Here is a 15,805-nt window from a genome sequence, read left to right as displayed (position 1 = left end):
CACCAAATTTCAGATATACCCTATAATCCCATAATCCATCAGAAAAAAAGGGAAACCATTGGTGGCTTGAGGCTCCTCTCCACATTCTTTAAATACAAAGGACACTGCTACTTTTTCTTATATTCTGTGAAAGGGTTTTGGCCCAGACAGGACTCTGTAGCTGGGAAAGCCTCAACCAGAAGCAGGGAGACCCTATCTCCCCACCCCTAGGAATTTACCTGTGATGCCATCTTTCCGCACATGGAAATTTACCTATGGTGCCAAATCTATGACCAGTGGGCTACCTGTGCATCCCTAATGCCTCCTTAGGTTCCACCCAAAACCGAGGCTACTTACACACCTCCATCCCACGTATCCGCCAGAGAGATCACTGGACTCCAGCAGTGGGGGGGGTGCCAGACATCTCTCTTCATGTTCTCGGAATGAAGGCCTCTTTTTGTTTTATATTTCTCATCTTTTGGAAATATTTTCATCTTTTGGAAATAATCCTATCATTGGGCTTCTCTATTGGGCCACAAAATCCTAACAGTACTGATTCTTTTCTATGTATGAAGCTAATCTACCTCCTCAGTAATTCACATGCTCAATGCCATGAGTATCCAATGGAAATTAATGCAGTGGGCTTTTGCTTTACTCTATCAGTGTCAATGCAGTGAATTTAATCCTAAGATAAAAATACATCTTCATACAAGTTTCAAAACAGAATTATTCATCAAAATATATATAGCCAAGGTCCAAGAGGCCTACAGACAGCTTTCAATAATATAATAGAAGCCTTCTAGAAACTGAAAAAATACAGTTTATCTAATTAAAAATTGTTCAATCAGCCAATAATGTAGAAATTTTTCTGAACAATTATAGGTGAACCTTCTCTTTTGTAAGATATAAACTAGTGCCATGGCAAAGTCTATGTCTTGCTAAATAATACAATCAAAGCAATTATTTTACACTTATAATGATTGTTGTATACAATTTTAGATATTGCCAGGACTATAATCACTGGGAATTGTATTAATCACTTGAAACTGCAGGAAAAGGAACAAATTTCAGACATTATAAAAGTATAGTCATGTTAATTTGGCTCATGTTAATAGTATAGGGGAATGAAACTCCTTACCTACTATATATCTGGTATGAGTTTGTGTTCTCTAAAATTGAAGAATGAATTTTAGGAATGATGGAGTTTAAGAGTGGAATATATTTATTGGGAGAAGGAAAGCTTCTGTCTGAGAGACAGGAAAGTTCTGAGTGGGTTGCTAAAGACTCTGTCTTTTTGAGAAACTTGTATAGAGTTAAATCATGGGGTTAGATGGGTCCAGGGGAGGGAAAAATGGGAATCTGAAAGTTAAGCATAAGGCGGGATAGAAATGTGGTCAACCAATAAGGTTAATTGCTCAAGTAAAATTGATTAAATTGGGAGCAAATGGGAGCAAGTCATAGTAAGTGGGCAGGTTTAAGAGCAGAGACTCTTCTTTTAGAGGGTTCGGATGGGGGCTCTTGAGTTCCTCAGGGTGATCAGAGAACTTTTTGGACTGTTTCTCCTTAGCACTTGGTTTTATTTAATTTACCTTTTGTTTTGAGATTTGGCCCACAGCAGGAGGTGATTGTCTCTTCCAATCCTGTAAGCAATCTGAATTTATTTTCTAGCTCCTTTGAGGGGCAAGCCCTGTTGTTATAGGCAGCTGAGTTAGTTAGAAATATATAGCCAGGGAGACAGGATCAGGTCCTAGATGTAGCCAGCTCAGAAGCCCACATACCTTGCAGCTATGTGAAGACAGATACCTCCTGTTATGGGACAGGCCTCAAGAGAAAATACCAAGCAAATGCATCCATGTTCTAAAAGTTGATTTTCTAAATTGTTCCCTATCACCCTGCTGAAGTCAGGAGTCATCCCCCCAATCCCATAGAGGAGAATTACTGCTCTATAAAATGCCTGATTTCTATGACCTCGCTTCCCCATTTGTCTGCAGTGTAAATGATTTTGCCTGAACTATTAATTATATTGGCTAAACATAGCTCTGTCCAAAGTTATGCCCATCTGCCTTGTGAGTTCCCAATTTCCCCCACCTTAAGCCCATCTCACCCCATGATTTTATTCTATAAAGTCCTTAGAAGATACAGAGTCCTTGACAACCCACTTATGACCCTTCCTGCTTTCTCAGACAGAAGCTTTCTGATAGGGTTTTCACTGTGGTAAATGAGAGAATATAAAGTAAAAATGGCCTTTATTCTAAGAAGGTGGATCACATGACCACTAGATGGCGGCCTTTTTCTACTGGATACATGGTGAGGGGGCTTATATCTACTTTTTGACTATGGAGGTGCTTAAAGGTGTCATTGCTGATGTGCCAGTAGCTGATTGGGACTCTTTTCATGCCACAGGTAAGTTGCCTAAGGGAGAGGTAAGTGACCTCAGGGTAAATGACCCCTGGCCTGCTTCCCACTGTGGTAATATCCTATCTAGAGCAAAAACCTTTCACTTTTTTCTCTCAGTAGTATATTCTGCTCTTTACCTCCTTTGTTCCTAAAATTCATTCTTTTATTTTATAGAACACAAACTCCTACCAGACATAGTGGGTCAGGAGTTTCATTCCATTATATAACTATCTGACTGCCTATATTTCTGACTAACAAAGTTGCCTGTAACATTAAGAATTATTTATTTGTTTCACTTAGCATAATGGTAGCAAATAAAATGTACTTAGTGGATGTAGTGAAATATCCAATAAAATTGAAAAGATTATTATCACAGTTTCTCTATCATCACCAGTCATTTTCATCTTTCAACTATATGGGGAAAAATAAGAGCAGCTCTTAGCAAATAACAATGTTATAGTGCACAGTGTATTATTCACTGTAGTTACCATGTTATTTATAGGTACTTCATAGACAACAAAAGAAACATTGAGCTTTTTAATGAACAACTATCAATTTCAATAGTTGTGCTCACTATAGCACTACAGGGTTGACAACTGTAGATTTTCCTTTGGTACCAGGGATTGAACTCCTGACCTTGTGCTTGCCACACAGGTGCTTTGACCACTGAGCTCAATATGCAGCCTAACATCTTTGGATTCTAAATATGATTATTACCAATGCTTACTTTGCCATTGACATACTTAATTAAAAATCTTGTTAATCTACATCTTCAATGAAATTATTTTCTTTCATTGCAGTTTAAAACACTTTTTTTTTAGGTACCAGGGATCAAACTCACAACCTAGCACTTCTCAGGTAGGTGCTTCTGCCGACTGAGCTAAATCCCAGGCATCCATTAAATAATATTTCATTAAACGTTTAAACATTACTTTATCCATTCAAATAGTATTGCTATTTTACTAGAGGAGGTCAAAGTAGAGAGGAATTGATATACAGTCAGAGAGGAAATGGAAACTCAAAGGAGTCAGTGTAAAAACCTAAACACAACAATCCCTGCTAGAGGCAAACCTGAAGAAAGCCAGAAAGTGAAGATGCAGTGACCATGTCTACATGCCTCCTGAAGAGAAAAACAACAGCTTGAAATGTACTACAGTTACCACCACCTCCTCCAGGAAGTCCAAAGAGGCATCAGTTACCATACTCAATGACCAGAACAACTGGACTATTGTTTCCACAAATTCCCTTGGATCTTCAAACATACTTTTTCTGGGTGACTTCTTTGAGGGTTGAATAATATTAGTTAAGCCACAAGTTTATAGGTTGGTTGTAGTTTGAGACCCATAATGTACCCGCATTGTGACTTTCTTGTAAAATGACCCCTGACAATAGGCCTGTGCCTTAAACACTGAAGAACATTCCTGAAAATCCAGGGCTATTCTTCTCTCTTTTTTCCCAGAAAACTTTCTGAACTTCTTTTGTTTTGTGACTTCATTCCTCAGTGTTGTGAGTCAATCAACTTGGTGCATTTCACAACAAACAGGGCAGGATTATATTTGTCCTGTTTCAATTTGAACATGAAATATCTGCTAAAGGCCATGTTCCAAAGCCTTTGTGTGAAGCTACTTGCTTGCTGTGAGTTTAAGATTTCCATGAGCTTTTGGACCTGTTCATTCTAGCAAATTGCAGATTTATTGGTGGAAGGAGGTCACTGTTGTGCTGTAGCACTCTAGGCACTATTCCTAACTCTGTATTTGTCACTGCTGCCCAGATGCTACTACATGGCCAGCTTTCCTCTGCAACATCTTTACATAATTGCCAATTTAGGTCAGTTTTCATTCAGCTCCATTGTTTTTGTTTTCCTTTAATAGTCTTTCTCTCTCTCTTGTTTTTTACTCTTTTCATTTTTATTTTTGTTTTTAAATACATAGTCTCACCTTGTAGTTCTGGCTGGCCTTTCACTCACCATGTAGGTTAGATTGTCTTGCATACATGACCATTCTCCTGTTTCTGCCTCTTTAATGCTGTGGAAAAGATTGGGCATCATAACACATGGTGTTTGTCATTTTCTTCCATCCTTTTCACTATTTTTTCATTTCAGGGGCACCGACATTTAATCCTGATGTTTGCTTGTGTCAGTAAATCTTTCTGTATCTTGAGGTGAGTTTGTGAACAACAGTATAGGAATTCAAGCATCCAAATTTGGAATTTAAATAGCTGAACCACTTATATACAGACCACCCTCCCCATTTCAGAATCAAAACAAGTGACCCTGAACTGGAAAGTTAATCATGTTTAAAAGAGAGAATCACAAAAGACATCCTGTTTGGAAACAATCTAGCTAGAATCTTAAATGAATTTTTATTTGACACCTGTATCCTGCTTCTTTTTTTAGCAGGTTACTTTTTTTCTTTGGGTACAGCTCCTTTTGCTTTTCCCATGGAACTTATATCATGAGTGATTTTTAATTTTCCTGGGTCAAATACAGAGCATGAGATAAATGCAGGCACAAGATGTCATCTGTTGTGCCAAGCTACAAAACAGCTGAGCTACAGTGCCAAGCCTCAATATTTTCAAGGGTACAAAGTACATAGTTTGAATATTTCAAAATTTGTGATATTCATTCTTATAATAAAGAATGATCTATAGTCAGGACAAGCTAAGCCAACCAGGTCTCTCATTGCTTTCCACTGGTCTTTTCCTCATCATCATTAAATACAATACTCTCTGAGTTCTTAATACTAATGCTCACATTTGATTCATATTCCTACCTGTGACATCTCCTGTTTCTGCTGATAGTCTGGTCTGGCATCACCAGCACATAAGAGATAGAAATACATCTTGTGATTCCCTACACTCCAATGATATTATGTGTTAAATTAAACATTTTTCCTTAAAGGGAATAGCAGTTAATGAATGCATGTGTATCTCATGACTGTTTCTTCATGTTTCAAAAAACACCAGTAATTCTTTCAAGTGTTAGGTGCACACCTGTAATCCCAAGACATAAGAGACTGAAGTAGGACAATCAGTTTGAATTTACTGGACTAAGAAATGAGGCCACAGTCAGCCTGAACTGCATAGGGAAATCCTGCCTCAAACAAACAGAAAAAAAATATCATATTATTGTTGATATCCTTGGGAAGAAGAACTCAACAGTTTGAAACTCTTAGGATCATACATATTAGGTTTCATCTGGTGAGTATAAGAGACCAGTAAAACTACTTTCAAGGTTATGGAGAAAACTCAAAAAATCTTGTGGCAAACTGTCATATAGATGTAATGCATTGTCCACCAAAATACCATTAGCATAGCTCACAAATGTAGAGAAAACGTTTCTGAAATTCATTTGGAAACAGAAAAGCTCTAGATCACCAAAGTAATTGCTGGGCCACAAAGGCAAGTCTGGAAGCATCACAATTCCTGACTTGCTACAATACTAGAAAGCTACTATCAGAAAATCAGCATTGTTCTGGCAGAAAAACAGACCTGAGAATCATCCAAAAAGACTAGAAATGGCAAATAGAGCTACAAATACATTCTGCTACCTTGTCTTTGAAAAGGAGCCAAATAGGTTCAGTGGAAGACAAATAGCCTCTTCCATAAATTGTGCTGAATAAAATGACTTTCCTCATACTAAAGACTTAAACTGGACACATCTATCACCATGAAATAAATGTAAGTCAAAGTAGATGAAAGATCTAACTATTAAAACAGAAACACTAATGAGACTTCGTGAACAAAATACACATTTTAAAGAATCAATCACTGGGACCCCATCTTATTAAAAATATTTCTACATCAAAATAAATTACTAACAGTGTAAACACAATGCGCAGAATGGGCAAGGGATATTTTTCTATTTTCTGATAATCTCTTCAATATCCTTTTCCAATGTACTATAAATTTCCATATGTAAGTCCTTTACTTTCTTTGTTAGGTTCTTTCCAAGTATTTCATTTTCTTGGAGGCTATTGCAAAGGGTCTGGTTTGTGTAACTTCTCTCTTGGTGAGTATGTTGATTGTATACAGAAATGCTATTGATTTTCTATTGTCAACTTTGTCTCCAGCTACATTATTGAATTTGGTTATTAATTCTAGAACAGTTTTGGTGGAGTTTTTGGCATCTTCTATTTAGAATATCATATCATCTTTAAATAATGATAATGTAACTAATTTCTATTATATACATATTCTTATTTCACTCTTTTGTCTAACTGTTCTGCCTAATGTTTCCAGAACTATATTGAATAGGAGTGGTCATAGTAGTCATCCATGTCCTTTTCATAACTGTAGAATGAAAGTTTTCAGTTATTATCCATTTAGTATGATGCTGGATTTTCATTGTCATTGTCTGATTTTTTTGTTGTTTTTTCTTTTTATCGGTACTGGTGATCCTACTCATGCCCACACAATTGCAAGGCAGGTGCTTATTCCACTGAGCTAAATGCCCAACCCCGTCATTTTTTGATTTATCAGCTTGAGATAAAGGTCATCTGTTGTTATTTAGTGTAGGGTTTTTATCACAAATCAGTTCTTGACTTTATCAAAAGCTTATTGTGCATTTATTGAGATGATCACCATGTGACTTTTGTTTTTGCCTGAGTTGATATGACATTTAAATTTGTTGATTTGCATGTACTGAAACATCCCTGCCTTCATGGGATGAATCCAAGTTGTTCAGGTTTTAAAATCTTCTTGATGATTTGCTACATTCACTTTGCTAGTATCTTGTTAAGGATTTTTGCATCTATGTTCATTAGGAAAACTGTCCTATAGTTTTCTTTTTGGGGATGGGTCTTTCTCTGGTGTTAGTATCAGGGTAATACTTGCCTCCAGGAATGTGTTAGGGAGAACAGTTTCTTTTTCAATGTCATTAAACATCAGTGGCCTTAAATTTTTTTCTACATTTATTGTAGAATTCAGCAGTAAATCCATCAGGAACTAGACTTTTTTATGTTGGTCATTTGCTTTTCTGTTGACATTGTTTTTCTTTTTTTTTTTTTTTTTTTTTTTTTTTTGATGTGCTCCAGAGATAGGCTCTCATTATTTAGGTCAGGCTGGCCTTGAGCTCACTTTGTAGCCTTGTTTAGTCTCAAACTCACAACAATCCTTGTACCTCAGCCTCCCAAGTTCTGGGATTACAGCAGTGCACCACCATGCCCAGCAGCTGATACATTTTTAATTAGATCTTCATTCTCATTAACTGATACTGTGTTTTCTAGAATTTTTTATCTTGAATCAGATTTGGCATTTCATATGTATCAAGGAATCAGTGCATTTCTATATTTTCTAACCTATGAAAGTATAAGCTTTTCAAGTAGATATTGATGATCTTCTGAATTTTCATAGGATCTGTATTTTGTTCTTCTGATTCATCAATGCATGGTTTTCAGTCTTTATTTTTTTCTTTTATTATATGGTTGTCCGAGGGTTTATGAATTTTTTTATTCTTTCAGTGAAGCACCTCTTTGATTCATTAATTCTTTGAATTGTTTTCTTTGCATGAATTTCTTGCCTGGTCTTATAATTTCCTCCCTTGTATGGGATTTGGGTTTGGCTTGCCATTCTTCTTCTGGAAGATTGAGATGCAACATTTCATTATTTGTTTGTGTTCTTTCTATTTCCTGATGTGACATTTGACTAGTATAAATTTCCCTATTTGGACTGCTTTCATTGAATCCCATAAGGTACAGATTTTGCATCTATATTCTTGTTAGGTTGTAGGTATTTTTAAGTTTCTTTGTTTATTTCACCAGTCACCCATTGGTTGTTTAGGAGTGTTTTACTTAATTTCCATATACTTATGAAGTTTTTGCAACTTCTTTTACCATTATTTCCCAATTTAAATACATGCTTAATAATACTAGCCTTAGGCTGCAAACTCAATCAAGTAATACAAGGATTAAGTTGTTTTTATACCTCCATTGCTGTTAACTCAGCATGTCCTCTAAGCCAGTCAGATGGTTGGTGGTGGGAGGAGGTGATTGTGGTCCTCCTCTCCCAGCCAATGCAGTGGTTAGCTCACAGGAAGTGTAAGTTATTTTCTTGATTTTCTTCTGAGAACCAGAATAGTTTCCACAGAATCACAACATGGACACATTGGCTAGTTTCCCCTACTATTCCCCACATGACTTCCACCAGCTCACAGGAAGGGCAGATTAGCCTTCTATTTCTCCTCTCAGGCCTGGAATGACTCACTCAGGATTGTTAATTTTGTCATCAGCATGACTTGGTGGAGACATATCATAAAACACGCATATTTATGTGTGTGTCCTACAGAAAATAATTCATATGTAGCTCATTGATTGGAGTGGAAATGTCTTGAGGAAAGTTGTGTCATGTAAGAGGATTTGGCATTGGTGAACCAAAAAAATAAAATGGAATAGAACAGCATCTGTATACTTAAATTGTCTTAAACAGGTTTGATACTTGGTCCTGTCACATTCCAACAATACCAGATTTCAGTGCTGAGTCTTTAAAACAGACACATTTTATGTTTCATGTTTGGGTCTTTTCCTAGAAACCAAGACACCAAAAGGGTGTACCAAAAAGGCTCTAAGAAATGAGAAACACAGCATGTTCTTCAGGGTTGCAGAATCAGAGAGATCCTTGGCAGAGCTCATCACTCTGCTAGCCAGCTGGCCAACTCATGCTGGCACGAGTTGAGTGGACAATGGAGGAAACCTGATCAGGATCTTGGGAGAGTTTCAAGACCCCCTCAGAGCAATAGATGATGCTAACTGAAGAGAACTATCCCACAGAAAGTGTCTAGGTGGCCTCAGCTGTGGCCTATCATACCCCCTGAGGCATCTCTTCATTCTCTGTTTAATAATGCCTGTGCCACATCACAGCCCTGTATGAGTATTCAGCTTCAATGGCTCCAATATATCCCTCCTTTTTGTTTTGTTTATAAACAGATAGGTGACCAGCAGAAGATGGAGAGGCTGTGTTAGAGCTCCCACCACTGCACAGTCCATACATTCATAATGGTAGTCAGTTACCAGCATAGCCAGCAATTGTCAGAGGATGTGGGTGATCCGAGATTCATGCAGACAATATTTTACATTGCACTGTACCTCCAGAGGCCAGACTTTTCTGCAGAAGGTTCAAGACCAAGCTAACATAAGGACTGCACTAAAGACAATTGGTTCATTACTTCCTATCAAGGCCAGTTAGGTCTACTCAAGAACAATCTTATAACCATGCATAGCTCCTCATATATCTTCTGTCAGTGTCAGCTACCTGCAAGAGTTAGGGCCATTGCTTAATCACATTGATTTCTGGGAAATCCTAGGAGATTCTTTCTGGTGACTCATGACTCTCCTTAGGCACACCTTGCATCAAAGTTCACTTTCCACTGTGGTCTCATCATCTTCCTGATCAGAATACTAGGTACTCACTGAGTATCTTTTCATAGGGCAAGCAGGTCAAGCAGAATTTCTTTACATCTTGGGTCTCCTCCAAGCTTTAAGCGCTGGGGCCAAAATATTGGCTATCCATTTAGCCCATCTGTGTGTCTCACATTTTTGGTCTCTAAACGTTAGCTGTTGGACATCCAGAAGAAAAGATTGATAACAACACAGTATATTAGAGGCAGTAAGCTTATTTGAGAGTATAATGAGCTTGTTCAATGATTGCTTGTACAGTGGCATTATAGGGGATACAAGTTAAATGAGAAACGTTCCATGTGGAACAAAAGGAAGCCAAAGCCTGCGAGGTATACACTGGACCATTGACAGTTTTAAGGAAGGAAGATACACCCATGACTGCAAATGTAGTCAGGAAATGCTGAACTACATGTCGGGCATATTCACCATGAAGTGGTGAAGCACAAATAAAACCAGAAATTGTATCAACAGAAACATGAAGAAATGAAAAAGAAATCAAGGAACAGTGTGTGGCATGTTTACCATGGGTCATTGGAACAGAGGACATGAGAGTTGATAGCATTACAGGGAAAATGGTGAGGCATGGCAGCACAATGGAAACCAGTGGAAATAAAAGCTTTAGCTTCAGAAATTGGAATGTGAAACAATTTATGCAAGGAACAAGCTTATTGTTGAAAAAAGGCATGGCTTTGCTTAGTGTTATCAAAAAGAGGGTAGACTACAGAGTAAGCCCAAGGCCAGACTGAACTGCATAGGGAGGACCTGCCTCAAAAAGGCCAAAAAAAAAGTGGGGGCTGTAGAGTATATGCAATCCTTGATCAGAAAAAGCATTATCTTGTAAAAAGCCAGGAAGGTGTAAATGAAGGAAAAAGAGCAGCATTGTGAGGGCAAAGAAGAATCTGTAAATGTAAAAAAAAAGACACTAAGTGTGAGTCCATTGCCACAGAAGAGATAAAAACAGAAGATAACCTAGATGAAAACAGAAGAAAACTAGCTCACTTCTTAAAATCTGTGCCCCCAGTGCTGGAACACCTGTTCACCTCCAGCACTCCATGTCCTCAGGACATTTCCCAGATGTTCTGCGCACCTTGAGCACTCCTGTATGGGCAGTTTTGCTTTCTGCTTTACATGTATGAACAACCACAAGCTCAGCAACTTTCAGCACCTTCTTACAAGCCAACTGGACAAACAGGCAACTGATATGTGGACAGACTAACAAATATAAAATCAGAGTAAACTTGAGCATATCATTAATCAAGCCAAATTATAATACCTTCTTACAAATTTAGAATTTACAACTACAAATAAACCAGTTGGATTTGTTATACACCAACTAGCAAAGATCTGGTACAAAAGAATCCAAGGCTTGATTCAGGGAGAGGTGAAATGGTGGAATTATGTTGAGCAGCCTGTGGTACCAACTCATTCCATGCAGGGAAAACACAACAAGCAGAAATCCACACAAGGCAATAACATAGAAGCATCCCATCTTACCCAGTTCAGTAGGGGCACCTGACCCTGCCTGTGTGGCTCTTGGGGTGTTTTATATAATATAAAATGCTTTGTTAGAGGTATACCCTCATGAAAATGTATTGAATCAGAGAAGAAGAAAGCCTTGTTGGGAAAGACAAGTAACTGAAAGTAAATAGCACCATGGACAGAATAGTAAAACTTGTGCAGGAAGAGCATTTTTCTCCTTTAATTGTTTTAAGAGAAGAGATTTGAGTGAATAAGGAACTTGTTCAATGATAGTGTGGCCACTGAGATTAGAGGGGATACAAGTTACATAACAAATTTGCCATGTGGAATAACAAGAAGCAAAATGCTGTGAGGTGTAGGCTGGACCGTTGTCAGTTTAAAAAAGGAAGATACACCCTTGACAGCTAATGCAGCCAGGACATGTTGAATTACATGCTGGGCAGATTCACCAAGCAGTGTTGAAGCACAAATAAAAAAAGAAAATGTATCAAAAAAAAACTTGAAGTAATGAAAAAGTTTTAAGGAGGAACACTGTGTAGCATGTTACCATGAGTCATTAGAGCAGAGGCCATGAGAGTTGACAGCATCACAGGGAAAAGGGTGAGGCATGGCAGCACAATGGAAACCAGTAGAAATAAAAGCTCTAGCTGCAAAAGGTGGAATGTGAAACAATTTGTTCAAGGAACATGCTGATTGGTGAAAAAAGGCAAGGCTTTCTTTAGTGTTATCAAATGAGGGTACACTACAAATTAATCTCAAGAGCAGCCTGAGCTGCATATAGAGACACTGTGTCAAAAAGACTTTGCCCAAAAAAATAGGTAACAGAATATTCAGTGCTTGATAATAAGTAATAGCATTATCATATCAAACAACATGTAGGGCCTAATGACTACATATATGTCAAAGAAAAAGGGGAATGGGGAAGGCAAAGGGGAGCCTGTAGATGCAAAAATCAGACATTAAGTGTGAGTCTATTGCTACAGGAGAGATAACAAGAGAAGATCAGTGTGGGATAGCATTCTGTACACAAAAAGAGGCAGTAACTAAGTTAAGGACGGTATGAAAAAAATTTGCAAGGCAAGGATAACACAGAGAGCTCACTGCATTGACAAGAGGTGTGTGGTAGTGAACACAGGTGTTTCCAAGTATTATAAAAACATATATTACAGCTTCATGATGGAGGGTCCCATCAGTGAAGACAGTGAGGGCACTATTTAAAGCAGTGCTAACTAAAAAAGTTTGAAGAGAAAAGGGAAGAAGGGTAAGTAGAGATAAAAAGTGATCATGGGTCATATCAATAAAGATGGAACCAACATAGACAGCCAAAGTCACTTGCAGAGGATTTTTTTTTTTTTTTTTTTTTTTTGGTCCCAGGGATCAAACTCATGACATTGCATTGTAAGGCAGGCACTCATGCCACTGAGCTAAATTCCCAGGCCTGCGTCTTGCCAAGTAAACAGCAGAGGACAGCAAAAAGGAAAAGTCAGCTTTGGTAAGTGGTAAGACAGTATTGATTAAATCAATTCCAAGGACTATAGGCGTTCCACTATATCCTCAAGTGTTGAGAGGGAATAGCATTGGCAATGAGAAATAACGTATTGTCAGGTGAGTGCAGTAAAAAAAAACCATCATCTCCAGTGTGTAACAAACCTGAAAAGGAAAGGTTGTCAATAGTTACAGAGAGGCTTCAGCATTCATCAACCAGGGGAATAGCAGTAGCCACCACAGTAGAGCCAAATGCTTGATTTCCATGAATAACATCACAAGTTTTAGAGGAGACAAGGCAAGACAATTAGTTGGGCTACAGATTCAAAAAAATTAGTTGAATGGGTAAGACAGATCACAATTGAAACAACAATATGCCCATATAACCAGCATCAATGAGGCCAAGTATAACAAAAGTGCCTCTTTTTTTTTTTTTTTTTTGGTCTTTTTCATTTTTACCGGTACCAGGGATCGAACTCACGACTGCCTGCTTGCAAGGCAGGTGCTTATGCCGCTGAGCTAAATCCCCAGCCCCCTAAAGTGCCTCTTTTTTGATGCAGGTGAACAGGAAAGAACTTGCTAGCTTTCCTAGGAGGTAAAGGATCATGAAAAGTAGTAGGAAGCTTCTAAATCATACCAGGGAATTCCAAGCTAGTGTCAGGTATCATAGAAACATCTTTTAAAGCATTTTTGTAGCCTTGGTTTGCATTTTTGTATGTTAATTGCTTTAATAAGATAGAGGTTACTGGGGTTGTGGATTTGGCTCAGCGGCATAAGCATCTGCCTTGCAAGCAGGAAGTCATGAGTTCCATCCCTGATATTGATAAAAAGGCAACAGACAAAAAAAATAAATAAAAAGATAGAGGCTACTGTCTTGCTGTCCACCTGGCATTCAATAACTTTATTTAAACTTCTATAAAGGCAAGGCAAGGTTTAGTGTCCTCCTCTTTGATAGTACTAAAAACCTTGTGTGTCCACTGCTTCAGGGATTCTTTTTCAAGCTTTTAAAGCAATTTGAGGATAATAGCCTGAGGGTGGCAATGAACTTGTTGACAAATGTCTGAAAAATCTCTCTCCCCTCATAATTCAGCAGCTCCTATAGGAATATAGCAATCAAAATTAATAATAGCTTGCATGTCCTCAGCACCAGTATGTTCTTAAGCCACACCTGAGGTTGGGCTGGAGTGATAACTGTACGCACTGAGACTTTCCAATCCAAAGGTGTCATTTCACAACCATGAACGATACCCTCAAATAATGTCAATTACAAAAGTACTTTTAAATCCATATTCCATGACAGCCATTTTAAACTCTTGATCTTTCTTGATTTTGTTTTTTTGAAACATGGGATTGAACTCACAAATTTGTGTGTATCAGGTGGCTACTTAGGCCACTGAGATTACCCCCTGCTCCTTTTAACTCTTTAAATAGTGTACTGCAAACTTTCAAAGTGGGGCTGTTTTCCTGTTGATACAAAACAGGTCAAGCAATTAATTTGCCATGTTGTTTATCTTCTTGCGCCATCTTTTCCTGGGAGGTTCAAGAGGTGAAGAATTGCCCAGACATTTTACAGGGTTTGCATATTTTGGAGGCAGCAGCAAGAGAAAGTGGAGAAGCAGCACAAGTGAGGCATCCAGGAAAACAGGGAAGCCAACCGTGTGTTGTTCCATGTGCCTGCCTGCCAAATGTCACAGCTTCCCTGCAAAGATACCAAGTGTGCAAGACAGAGAACAGAGCTCAAGGTTCGTCAATGCAGCAGTTTATGTATGTTTCTCCAAATCTGCCACAGTGACCACACAAACTTCGGAATAACAAGGAGAATGACCATGAATTTCCCAGAAGAGGTGCACCAAACTATCCTTGGAAGTAACATGGCCCGCCGTCCTAAGGAAATGCACTTCTGCATTTTGTTTCTGTTGCACTTCAGACACAGAATTCCCCATGATTTAATGGGTAAAGGGATTTTTTTCAAATAAAAGAAAGGATTTTCCAAAGAAAGTGAAATAGACATTCTTTGGAGGCTGTATTCCACTCCAGAAATTCAGCAAAAGTAAGTTACACTCTTCATCAGACATCTCCACTCTAGAGTCCCTGTTGAGGCACCAAGATTTTGGGTTCCATTCCTGGATCCCCAGCTCCTCAAACAAGTTCATGGCAAAGGCCCAAAACAATGAAACAAGTGACACAATCTTAGGTCTACAGGAGAAGTAAAATTCTTGGCAGAGTTCATAAGTCTGCTAGCCACCTTGGTGAATGATGCTGGGTAGCAAGCATTTAATCAGAACCAGAAAGGAGTTTAGTGGACAATGGAGGAAACATGAGCAGGTCTTGGAAGAGGGGTTCAAGGATCCCTCAGAGCAACAAATGATGCTAATTTAGGTGAACTATCTTGCCCTTTCTGTCCCCCTGTGTTGTCTCCGCATTCTCAGTTCAGTCATGCCCAGGCCATGCCACAGGCTTGCATATGTATTCAGCTTCAATGGCTCCAACATTTTCCATATAATTACATTAATCACAGGTGCAAATCACTCAGGTCTCATTCATCACTGCCACTTTCTCTCACTCACAGACCTGGCCTTTCAGTTTTACTGCATACTGATAGACATTTGCCCTATCTCATCACATTTATGCTTAGTCACTGTGCTCAACAGGAGAGAATTTGTCAGTCTGAGCCATGAGATGCTGAGAACAGACTAACACTTTTTTTGATCAATACTATTTCTCAGTGTGCATAATACTTTTAGACCAAGTGAGTATGAAACTCACAGTGGTGATAATAAGGAAAAATTAAAAGTGCAAGATGCTGTAAGAAAATGAGAAAAAGCAGTGTGAAACTCACTTGCGCAAATGAAGAGTAAAATTGCATTTTACCTAGTGTTGCTTGAATAACACAAATAGGTTACCCAGACAATGTAAAAATAGAATTGATGGCAGAAACAGTAGTTTGAAGCAAAGGCGAGGGTCTGCTGACCATAGAGACATGGCATTGTTACACACTGTGTAAATGTAAACTAAAAATGAGAAGAGAGGCTCTGAGAAACTTATCCCTCTTGTGTTTGTAAAAGTTAATAACA

At 38.4% G+C, this 15,805-nt stretch overlaps 1 protein-coding gene across 6 annotated transcripts in view; it reads right to left on the bottom strand.

Moving 5' to 3' along the window:
- LOC134476164 (uncharacterized) overlaps nt 1-15,805 on the bottom strand; it is a 70,814-nt gene that overhangs the window by 12,214 nt on the left and 42,795 nt on the right. The window lies entirely within an intron of this gene.

This window comes from Cavia porcellus, unplaced genomic scaffold (assembly GCF_034190915.1).
Source record: "Cavia porcellus strain 051 isolate PalLab524CR breed Dunkin Hartley unplaced genomic scaffold, mCavPor4.1 scaffold_5, whole genome shotgun sequence".
Taxonomy (NCBI): domain Eukaryota; kingdom Metazoa; phylum Chordata; class Mammalia; order Rodentia; family Caviidae; genus Cavia; species Cavia porcellus.
Note: the sequence above shows the minus strand (reverse complement) of the source record. Positions and strands in the feature narration are given on the sequence as shown.